The sequence below is a fragment of the Nomascus leucogenys genome, chromosome 22a (assembly GCF_006542625.1).
Source record: "Nomascus leucogenys isolate Asia chromosome 22a, Asia_NLE_v1, whole genome shotgun sequence".
NCBI lineage: Eukaryota > Metazoa > Chordata > Mammalia > Primates > Hylobatidae > Nomascus > Nomascus leucogenys.
The window spans coordinates 120,667,091-120,679,605 of NC_044402.1; positions in this window are offsets into that span (position 1 = coordinate 120,667,091).

The following is a 12,515-nucleotide window of genomic DNA, read 5'->3' on the forward strand; positions in this document are numbered from 1 at the left end:
AGAATATCACAATAGTCTACTATATTGGTCATGTTATGTTAATCAGATTAGATGAACAGAAAGTGGCAGGCACATTGGAGATCTTGATAAGTTGTATGTCCTCCAGAGTATGGGAAATAAACTCTGTGAATATTCAGGGGCCTGTCTCATTAATGAAGCTTTTAGGGTTCAATGGCATGTGCCATGCTGGGACATATTCTTCAAGTAAAGGAAAATTTATTGCAACTTGCATTTCTCACTCACAAAAAAGAAGCACAGTGCTTCATGTTCTGGGGGTAGCATATTTTTTTACTATTCCTACCCATTGACATGAGGTCATAGAAGTCTGTCTGGTTGAAGTGGGGCCCAGAGAAAGAAAGAAAGCTCTGCAGTAGGCCTAGCTATGAAGGAAGCAGCTCTGTTGCTTGGGCCACATGGCCTGGCCACATCTATGGAACTAGATCTACTGATGGTAGTAAAAGAAAAAAAAGGCAACAACTGCGTGGTATTTATGGGAATTACCAATAGGAAAATATCAATGTGGACTCCTAGGACTTTGAAGCTAGGCCATTTCATCAGCAGCAGAGAAGTACTGTATACACCACTCAGCAAGCAATGCCTGGCACACTGCTGGACCTTGGTAGAGATTGCATATCTGACTGTGGGACATCAAATGACTTGTCCATTATGAGCAGTTGGTGTCTAACCCCCCAAGTCATAAGGCAAGGTCAGCCCATCAGCATTCCATTTTTAAGATGGGAGTGGGACACCCTATGGCCATTGTATGGTGTTTTTCAATAGGTAGAATGCATAGGTCTGGAAACCATGGGAGAAGTAGTAGTGGTCCCTCACCATCACCCTTGGTGACTCACTTGGGGAATTGCTCCTTTCCTTTCCCACCACTGTAGGCTCTGTAGGTCTGAAAGTCTTGGTTCTCAGAGGAAGGATGCTTCTGCCACTGGCTGTGGCCCTTTGACCTTTAAACTGTGGCTGCTACCTAGTCACTTTGGGCTTCTTGTGCCAAGAGACCAGCGGCCAAGGAAAGAAATTCCATTCTGTTACAAGTAATTGATCCTCATTTTTAGGAAGAGGGAAGGCTATTGCTATAAACAGAGGGCGAGGAAGAAAATATTTGACTCCTATGTGACTTGCTGGGATAACTTACTTGGTTTTAATTCAAAAAAAAATAACAAAAGTGAAGCCCCTACTGCCTGAGAATGACATGAGAATCAGGAACTAGGAATCCCCAGAAAGAAAGGTCTGGGTCATCCCACCAGATACACCATTTGGACTAACAGAAGTTCTAGCCAAGAGTGAAAGGAATCTAGAATAAATGTGGTGGAAGAGAATGATGAGTATCGGTTACAGCCTTGAGACCAACTGTAGCAGCAAGAATTTTCTTTTGTAAGTCTTTGTCTTATAAGTTTTTTTTTTTTTCTGAAAACAAGATCAACCAGAATATTGGAAAAACTGTTCCTATGATGGGGGCAGGTTTGCTATAAAAAGCGAGTCGATCTGAATTTGTAAGGGGTAGGCTGCAACTGATACTGTTCTGCTCCATTCAGATCCCTCTTTAGAATAGATGGATCCATTCCTAGCTCCTGGGAATATCTGCTGATAATGGCTCATGGCTCTGTCCCTCATTGGAAATTGCTTTGCAGTTCCAGAGAGCTGCCTCATCCAAGGTGTGCACCCCTTCCTACAAGACAGCCGATGGCCAATAGCTGGCTAATGTGGGTATGAAAGGCCTGGCCTCTTATCTCAATTTGGGACAGCTCTCAGGGGCCATCCTGGCATCAGAGTCTCCCACTGGATAGTCTGAAATCTGTGTTGCAACCACATTGTGGGTCAGTTTTTTCCTCTGCATGATCCTGCCTTCCTCACTTCCCTACATCCTGACAGCACTCCCCAGTAAACCTTCACGAGGCAACTTTCCATCTCAGGGCCTATTTCCAAGAACCCCAGTTTAAGACATGATAGAAGTGGAAACATAAACCAATTCTTTGGTGCTTGTCCTTGAAGCCAAGGCCTAGAACCTTGATTGGATGGAAAGTATCTGTCCTCCTGGGAAAAGGGTATAAACAAGTTTGAACTATGTTGCTCTGAGCTATTTGCATCTGGAGCCCAGGCCTCTGTTGGGGGTTTAAATTCATGAATGATTGTTATTCTGTGCCTCAGGGAAAATGTGTGGGTTTTGTGAACAGGGGAGGTAGAGTTGGGGGTTGTGGAGAGGGCTTGGACTGGTGTTCTTGTAAAGGGAAGTACATTTTGTAACAGGGGCCATGTGATGAGGAATTCAGAGTCAAAGAGGGAAACAGAGGAAGGAGGTAACTCTTTCAAAGACATCCTGGGCTGCCTGTATTGGAGGTTTTGTTGAAGAAATACATTTGGGAGCAAGGGACCCCTTCCAGCCTCTCAGAAATCACACATTCCTTTCCTTTTGAACTATAAGTTGTGGCTGCCCTGTTTTCTGCCAGCAATGATGGGAAGGTAACCTTCATCACCTCATTCACCAGCCTCTCCTGACTGCCATCAACTTGAATAAACAAAGACTTCGGGGGATGGGAAGTGTGGGGCAGTATTCAGGGTGACCTTGTTTAGCTTACCTGCGTGCTCTTGGTAGGGGAAGGGGGCTTGCATGTGTGGTGAGATCTTGGTATTGGCTCCATTTCTTGCTGGGCTGTGGGTGGCCAGGTGCCATGGCTGGGGGCTGGAACTGTAGCTGGATACTCTAGCATGCTTCATTCCCACCCTCCTGGGTGGTACTGTGTTCCTAAGGCCATGGGGACTGGTCCAGCTTGTGCAAAAATGGGTTCCCTGCTCAAGTCTATAGATGAATTTCCAGGCAGAAAAATGAGATCCGCAGTAGGCTCTGCCAGCTGCAGCCTGTGGGCTGGAAGGTAGAGTAGGGGAAAGCTGCTGAATAGGCAGGGGGTTGTCATTTTTAGACCATGACTAATAAGAAATCTGGATTTTCTCAGTTGTAAAAACTCTTCCCACTCTTTCCTTTCCCTCTCCACAATGTAATTGCAAAAGTCTAAAGCTCTGGAGTTATTTTATGTTCTCTTTTGATGGCCTAAAGTGAATTAGAAGCTGGAAAACATTGTACATGGGAAACACTATATGTGTATTGTGTATTACATCTTAAGCTAAATGTTATATGAGAAAAAATGGTTTAAGGGAGCTTGTGTGCACAAAAGAGGTTGGCAATCATTTTGAGCCCAACATTTGGCCCACATTAGCAATTTTCAAATATTCATGTTTACATTTGAATACAAAGATTTCTTATTTTCAAACCAACTGCTGCTGATCAGTAGCATAACTTCAAATTTGTTACAGCCTACAGGAATGGGGAAGCAAGAAGGGCCAGAGTGAAGTGGAAACTTTGAACTTGTAGTTGGAAGACATTTGTACTCAGCTCTTCCATTTGCTAGCTGTATGATCTTGGGCAACTTATTTAATTTATATTTCCCCAGTTTACTCATTGATTAAATGAAGGTAACAATTTTATCTCATAGGGATATGGGGATGATCAAGAGAGATAATAAAAGTGAAAGTGTTTTGAAAAGCATAAATTCTACATAAATGTTAATTATTATTATTAGGAGCACAGGTGAAAGTGGTGCCAGATCTTAAGAGGATTCAGGTAAATTTCTAGTCAAATTCAGGTCCTACTCCTAATTTTAAAATCCTGGCTGGGCGCAGTGGCTCATGCCTGTAATCACAGCACTTTGGGAGGCTGAGGTGGGCGGATCGCGAGATCAGGAGATCGAGGCCATCCTGGCTAACACGATGAAACCCTGTCTCTATTAAAAATACAAAAAATTAGCCGGGTGTGGTGGTGGGTGCCTGTAGTCCCAGCTACTTGGGAGGCTGAGACAGGAGAATGGCGTGAACCCGGGAGGCGGAGCTTGCGGTGAGCAGAGATTGCACCACTGCACTCCAGCCTGGGTGACAGAGCAAGACTCCATCTCAAAAAAAAAAAAAAAAAAATCCTAAGGAAAAATTCAGGCCCTGAAAAAGGGCCAGATGTGACTCACAAACAGGAATATATAAAGCCCTAGGAAACATGGCTGTCACTGAACCCAATTCCTGGTTCCACCGTGTATTTTTCCATGAGTCCTATATCCTCACAAAATAACATTCTTTTTCTCTCCACATTTTATGATTTTATGTAGTTATTCATCACTAACCTTCTAGTCTTGAACAAGAGATCCTTCTGTTTCATGGTCTACTTCCCTTGGAAATCATTACTGTTGCTTCCAGGTTTATCTCTTAGGACTTTTTCAGACAGTGGGACTTCAAACTCTGCCGACTTTGCCTTAAAAAAAAGATTCATTCCAATTCTACAACATACCAGTTTCACAGAATAGTTCACTAAAGCCGTCAAACATTTAATATAATTGCAACGTTAAGAATTTAGTGCAAACTAAGCACTTCTACCCATACATCTTCTCATCACATTACAGACACTTCTGACAGCAATCAGACTGTGTGTTAGGACAAGGAGAGAGATACGCAACCAAGTTAAATCTGTGTTCTAAAGCCTTTGCTAAACTTTTCTATTTGCTATAGGGCCTTGTAGCTATTAGGGCGTTTTTGGCTGCAAGTAAGAGAAAAATCTCCATTCAGTCTGGATTAACCATAGAAAAATGTATTATCTCACCTAAGAAGACCCTAGAGATTGGGTATGGGCTACAGGTTCAGTTCATCAGGGCCTGGGCTTCACTTCTCTTTTTGTGGCCCTGTTCTCTTCTGTATGTTGATTTCATCCTCATACTATTAGTCTAGTAGTTCTAGGTATGGAAATGGGATGTAGAAGTTCTCCCAGAGAAGAAGAGGGCACACCTCTTCCAGTGTTTCCTTTTTAGAAGTGAGAAGCTTTTCGTTGAAGCTCAAAGTAGATTTCCTTTCGTGTCTCATTGGTCAGAATTTTGAGACATATGCTCATTTATAGACCAACATTTGGCAAAGGAGAATATGATTACCATGCTTGTATAAGAACAAATCAGGATCTACCCCCTGGAGCTTTGGGTGAAGTTGCCTTTCTCTGAGTCATGTAGACACTTGAACAAATTTGAGTTCTGAAAGGATGGAAAAAGAGGGAGAAATTGGTTGGGTAGGCAACTCAATGTATCCACTTCTTGTCTTTCAGAACAGCCTTCTTACTGTGCACCTTAAAAAGTTGAAAATTGCTAACCCTTGCTGAGAGTACTATTGTATACAAAATGCTTTAAATAAGAGCACAGACAGAAAAAAAACCAAAATGGGTGATGTTGGAGGAATGGTAAAAGTGAGATGACATGGGAAAGTGGTCTTCCATTCCTTTAAAAAAAAAAAAAAAATCACACAAACCGGAAAATACCCTTTAGACAGAAAAATCCCAACAAATCTTTGTAGAGAATTCTGGCATAACTTTTTTTGTTTCCTTTTTATTTAAAGTATACAGAAGGAAAGTAGAACTCTGTGGCTGAAAGTTGTGATAAGTTATTTCAGAATTAAGCTGCAAAAGAGGAAAATCACAATTTCCTAGACTGAAACAACCACAGCTGGCAGTTGGGAAAAGCAATATAGGTTTTTGATTCTAAGTTGGCTTAAAGTCCAAAGCAATCCCAAGGAGGTTTTGACTCTGAAGTAATTATAATTCTGGATGATTTGGAAAGAATTCTAAACAAATCCCAAGAATAAGGCTAAATTAAAAAGCTACCATTGAAAATAGATATTATTTACTTGTTTTACACACACTTAAATGTGCTTTCTACAAAAGTTGCTCCATAAGAATCATCAGCTGTATTGGTTACTATTGTTCAGGTGGAGGATTCTTGTTATGCTTCTGGGAAGCAGTTTGGTAGAAGAATCTGGAATGCAATAGCATCCAAGAGGGAAAGTACCCATCTGTCTGATGCAGCTGCTACAGTTCTAGAGTTGGTAAGTGAGGCAGGCATCAGAGGGGTGTGGCAACACCCAGCTTTTGTAGGTGTTCCTGCCCCTTGATTTGGGTCTGTGATACCTCTGCAGCATAGGTAGTCTGCTTCTACTCAAGAAGGGTCACGTCTTCACCTATAATTCTTGTCCCCTGCCTTGATTTCTGTCTGCTTTTTGCTACATCTGCCTCATTGGAGATGATATTAATGGAAGTTTGAAGCATCTCTTCTCATTTCCAAGCCCAGCCACTCCACCCCTCAACCTTGCATATGTCTTTCTAGGCAGGGCTGTTTTCCCACTTAGCCCTGTTTTGTTTCTTTTTGTAAGATAAATCTTCCAGGACTGTTGTTGGTGAGCTAGTCTTGTCACTTGCTGTCGTCAGGCTCTGTTGATGAAACATCTCAAGAAGACAGACGGGACAATCTGATCCAGCCATGGGCTGTCAGAGGAGGTGGCCATTCACAGAGCAGATTCTTGGGGTCCCCAAAGGATTTAGTGGCCCTCTAAGTTTCAGGAGACTCTCAGATTTTAATACTGCAAGGATAACTGCAGATAAACTCTAGCAGTTGCTCAGCAGGGTCCTATGGAAAATTTTAGATGAGCATGCTTGTATCATAAGACACAGAGTCCTATTCCTAACCAGTTGTTGACTGACATAAAGTCTGCTGGCAGGGTTAGAGTATGGAGTGGGGAGTGCTATGGGGAGGATCAAACTGAGCACCAGCCTGGGATCCATGGCCAAGGCTGGACCAGTCAGATGGAGATACCATACAAGAAGGAGTGGAAGAGGCAGATGAGTTGTAACGGGGTGTTACTAAAGAGGAAGCTGGGCAAATTTAAGTCCTACTAGTAATGACCAGCAGGGCTATATCTGTGAATATTTGGCTTGTAGATCTTTAGACAGTCACGCTCATGGGGGCTGCACATTTGTTGCCCATTTCCTAAGGATGATACAGGAATTTGTGGATAAGTTGATTTCTTTCTTTCTCTATGAGATCTTTATTGGGAAGATGTGAGAGGCAGCTCTGTGCTCTGGAAAGGTGAGCAAATAGATCAGTTTAATGTGAGGTTTCCTCATGGAAGTTGTTTATATCACTACCAAGCTCTTGGATACATCCTAAATATCATTACATTCTTAGATGAGTATGCTTTTGCTTTGTTTTTATTTTGTCTTTGATAATAATAATAGTATCATTTATTGATTTTCTTCTATTTTGTGCTATTTTATATATCTGTATCTATCTAATTACATCTTTTTACCCCTCACAAAAACCCTACAAGTTATTATTACTCCCATTTTATGAGTAAAGAAATTGAGGCTCCGAGACTTGACTAACAGCACATAGTAAATGGTGGAGGTGGGAAATAAATCCAGATCTGTGATTCTCCAAAGCCCCAGTCTACCCAGTATACCATGCTACCCCACCGAGCCAGGACGGAAAGTGAGCATATCATTCTTTGCAATCCTTCTCCAAGATGACTTAAAGGTTAGTGGATGATGGTTATGCAAATTGGTCTTTCATAATTTAAGGATTCCCACATAACCCCACAGGTAGCACGTAATCCGATTTATTTTCACGGAAGACTATAATGATCCTACCACTTTAAGACGTCAGCATTTCTGTATGAGAAATATTGTTTCTCTCCAAGCTTTGTGGCTGAGAGGAAGTCAAATCAACATATCCTAAATTCTATTTTAAAGTAGTGATTAGATCCTACCCTATACAGAGCATAAGAAAGTGAATTTAGAGTTAGAATTGATGGTTACCAGATGGCCTGAAAAGGAAGAATAAAAAAAAGGAATGTTCAGCAGGAAAAGGTTAAGCTTGAGTGTTATTCAGAGTTGTACAAACCAAAATTTTAGCCTTGACCACTGCTGTAATGCATTTTTCTATCTTCCTCCTACCTTGTAATTAGGATTGAGACTAAGAGAATGAGGGGAGAAATATCAATGTAGCAGAACAGATGAACAGTTGAGTGGAGGCCTTGTTGCGGTTTGAGTAAAAAATTGGCTCGACGTTTCCTTACCTTATTTGTGTTTTGTTTCAGACTTCACAGTACTGGAGTTAAAAATATGTATGTGTGTGGTGTTAATGTGTTTAACAGCATGATTGATTTAACAGATAGTTGGAGAGACTGACCAGGAGTCCACTATCTCAATGGCAGAACATCAAGCTTGAGCATGTTTCATTTTGAGTAGTCAGCCTGTAAGACAGCAACTTCCCTGGGCTTGTTCCTCCCCTCCTTGGACTTGCTGATGAGCTGAGCATGATGCTTGGCAATGATGCCATTATGAGAGAGGGTGGCTAGGGAAATGGCAGCACCACTGCACTTATTGCTTTTAAATCGAAGCATTGGATATATAAATAAAAGATTGCCATGGTTTTCTTGGTTTTGGAAGAAAAAAGCCTCTCAACAGCAATGTTATTCAATTCAGCTCCTGCTTTCTTTTGCCAGCAGCTCATTGAGGAGAATGGGGCTTGAAAGGGGGTGGGGTGGAAGTGGGGCAGCCAGTTGAGTCTCATTAGTCAACAACTGGAATCATCTGGGGTCAAGATGTGGTGACCTCCTGCTATGGCTCCATTGCAACAAAAACCCTTGAGGCCTCCCAAACACATATCGACCCTCAGATATATCTGGAGGAGTGACTTGAAAAAGCAATTTTTAATACACAGAAGTTTTTTCTCTCCTTGATTGCAAAGGTGATGCTTCTTTGACTCAGGAGGGTCTACTGTTATAGCTTCCCACTTCAGGAGCAACACAATCAGGATCATTCGGCAGAATCTCCTGAAATCCAGAATATATTTCCTTAGGCAGTGCCTGGGGAGAATCAATCCTGAAACCTGTAGTGTGCCCGAATTTCACTTGGCTTCTGTTCTGGGCTGCTCTAGAATGTCCTGAGCAGTGTGGAGCTGGGCTGTGACAGTGTTTAGTGTTGTATGTTGCAGGAGGGTTACTGGTTCCCAGTGGCCTGAGCCTGTCTCTGTGTTACCACTGCCGGAGAACCGGGGCTCATTATCTTTGCTATTGGCAGAGCTGCACTTACTAGTAGATCTTGGCGTGTGAAAGCTGGAAAGGACTTTGGATGTTATTTTAAGTAATCCTTTTTGTTTTATTGCTGAGGAAGCAAGCTCAGGGAGGATAAGTGACCCGTCTAAGACCACGGAGCCCTTGGTACAGAACAAGCGCTGTACCAACCTCTCCTCTTTTCTCCTATCCTCAGTTTCTCAGCTTGGTCCATTGCCTTGCTCCTTCTGGGTCTCCTGTGGGGCTTTTCCTGGGTTGGGTCGCTGGGATTTGCCAAATCCTGGTCATGCCACAGCAGAGACTTGGCTGAGGTCCTTAGAATGTCCTTGGGAAGCTGTTGCCTTAGAAGGTCACCCTTTGAGCAGCAGACATGCTTGTTTAGCACCTTCCAGGAGGTAAAAGAGAGTGGAGCCAATTCTGTGTCCTGAATACTGGAACCTTCTTTTCCACACCCGATTCTCTGGTCTCCCATGGTGTATGAGTTTCTTGTTAAATTAATGTTTGCCTGTCTGGAGTGCCAGAGGGATATAGACATTATAGGCCAATTAGAGATAAAAATCAAACCAACCAGAGTTGTCCTTTTAAAAATTAAAAGTCCTTTTTATGTGCTGTGGAGGTGTTGGCATTATCATAAAGACTAATTAGGACATTTTATAACATCCTGGTAACAAGAGGAAACAACATTGTTGGTAACTTTAAAGATTATTAAGCATCTTTAGCACTTCAGGTCAGATATTTAAGATGCTTTCTGTGCTCACCTGCTGTTGCTGCAGGAAGTATTTTATTGTCTCATAAGAAGAAATGAGCATTTTGAAGGCATAAATGCCCGGCTGTAATGGACGGTCCTTCACTTTGCAAAGCCCTAAAACATGGTCTCCAGGAAGAGTTGACTGTGACTCCACATGAGATTTGTAACAGTGTTTATCAGTCTGTGTGTGAAGGCAGTTTCCATCTTGACCACCTGGAGAAAAGCAATCCCCTCAAAGGCAGACATTACTTACGAGGAGGAGGCTTTGCTCTGGCATTGGCGGCAGGAACAAGGAAACCAGACCGTGCATGTTCCTGTGAAAAATGCTGCCTTCACTTGTAGGCAGATGATTCTCCCACATTCTAGCACACAGGTTTAAAAGCACTGAAGCACAAAAGAGTGGGGGTGGGAATGAGGGTCCATGGAGAATTTCTCGAGGGAGATCTTGTTTATGATTTGCCAGTTCCTCCTAGAAAGCACTGTGAACTCAAGCAGATTCTTCTGAACTTGATTAAAGACAAAAGGCTTGTGGCAGATGTGGGTTGGATGCTGAAATTGCATGCTATTGTCATTTAAAGAATTGTATGTTGTCTTGAAATTCAAATGTCCTTTAACAAATAGGGAAATTATGTGAAGGTCAGACAAAGCAGAAGGGTAGATTTTAGTGTCATGAAAATACCTAAAACCGAAGATCTATGTGCAGAGAGTTCCAGGAAGCTAAGGAAATCTTAAATAGTTCCCAGTCCCAATCTTAAGCACTTTAAAGGCTGTGCATTTAAAGTGTTATTTGTCTGTGAGACTGTTAGAGAGACTTCCACAATTTCAGCAATTTTAATTAAGACTAAAACCACACAATTAGGCTTTACTTAGTTATCAGTGAGAACAGTAGCTATTTACTTTATAGTCCTAATGATATAACAAATGTAAAGAAAGCGTGGGGCAGAGTTAATACTTATTTCTCAGCTTTGTACTCTGGGATTTTGCCACATGAACTGTTCACTTTAATCAGGGTTTTTATAGTGAGATTTCAGAATATGGCTTCGAAACATTACCATTTCCTGCAGGCTAGTCTGTCACACTCTGATTCTCAAACAACGATTTCTTTTTTTAAAAGCGTATTTTAAAAATTGTAACTATAATGTCTTATTAAACGGAATCTGAAAAAAAATTTTACCAACATACACTACCCACACATAGTTAATATCTTTGTGTATTTATTTTCACCTTTTCCCCCTTACGAATAGATTCATTTAAGTTTTATTTAATTGTAACCACAGTATTTATATAATTTTATATCCTACTCCTTTCACCTAATATATTGTAACCTTTGCCCATGTTATTTTATGGTATTTGTAAACATAATATTTAAGGGCCTCATAATCTGTTATTAAGTGACTATATTATAGTTCCCATAACCAATCCTCTCTTTTAGACCTATAGGTTGCTTCCAGTTTTTTTGGACAGGTTACAGAGCTAGAGTTAGGTTTGAAATCCTTATCTGAATCTATTTTTTCTCCCTTTCCAGACTGCAGATATACAATATGAAAGTTTGTTTCACTATTCCCTAGCCAGCATGGGCCTTTTTTCTATCTGAAAACCGTTTGCTAACTTGATAGATCACAAATGGTATTTGGGATTAACTCGCATTTCTTTGATTACTATTCAGATTCTTTCCCCTCATGTTTTGTCAGTGAGTTGTACTTCCTTCACCATTCAAATTTATTTCTCAGTTAACCTCTTTATTTTAGTTATTTTATCTTATTATGTTCAGAGGTTTGCACTTTTTATGCAGTTAAATCCATGTAGCTTTCTTTGTGGCTTTTTCTAATCTCTTAGAAATTTCTCTTTACTCTAGAGGTTTGACAAATATTCAATTCAGTTACCTTTTAGGTTCCTTCGGGGACTTAATTCTTTTACCTTTTACTCTTTAGTGCACCTGGTATTTATTTTGGTATATGGTGTGAGATATAGGTATACATTGGTTTTGTTGCCAAATTACAAAACTATTTTGCTGACTGAGTTCCTTTTTGCCTTGTGATGACTTCTTTATCAGACATTAAGTGTATGTGTGTGTGTGCATGCAAGCTTTAGGCATTTTTCATGAGAAATATATCAAAAGCCATTGGAATCAGTCACTTTTATTTACATATAAAAATGTTTACATATTTGCATTGTAGTAGGCTCCTTTGACTAGACAATTATGTGGCCTACTTTGGAGTAAAAAAAATGAGGTGACCGTGAATAGTAGACTATTGTGTGAAAATCCCTGAGAAGGTCAAGAAAGAGCAGAATCTTGAGCACCCTGTCTGAATTAAGGGTGCTCATCAGATTTATTTATGGAAACCAAGAAACATACACATACAACCTTGGGCTCTATCAGTAGCAATTTTCACTTAGTAGGCCTTAATTGGGGCCTGAGCATTTCTGTTTTATAAAAGGTGCATAAATAGCCCTAATTTGTACCTCCAGTTGAGAACAGTCTAGAGTAGCGGTCTGTAAACCATGAACCACTTGCCACATTCCAGCCTGCTTCCTGCTTTTGTATGACTCATGACTAAAAATGTTTTTTTATATTTTTAAATGGTTAAAAAAATTTAAAGAATAGTGTTCATTACATGTAAAGAAATATATGAAATCCAAATTCCAGCATTCAAAAATAAAGTTTTATTGAAACACACCTATGCTCATGCGTTTGTTTTGTTTATGGCTGATTTGCACTATCGTGGTGGAGTTGAGTCATTGTGACAGAGACCATATGGCCTAAAAGTGAAAGATATTTTCTATCTGCCACTTTATGGACAAAGTTAGTGATCTCTGGTCTAGAGCACTGAAATGA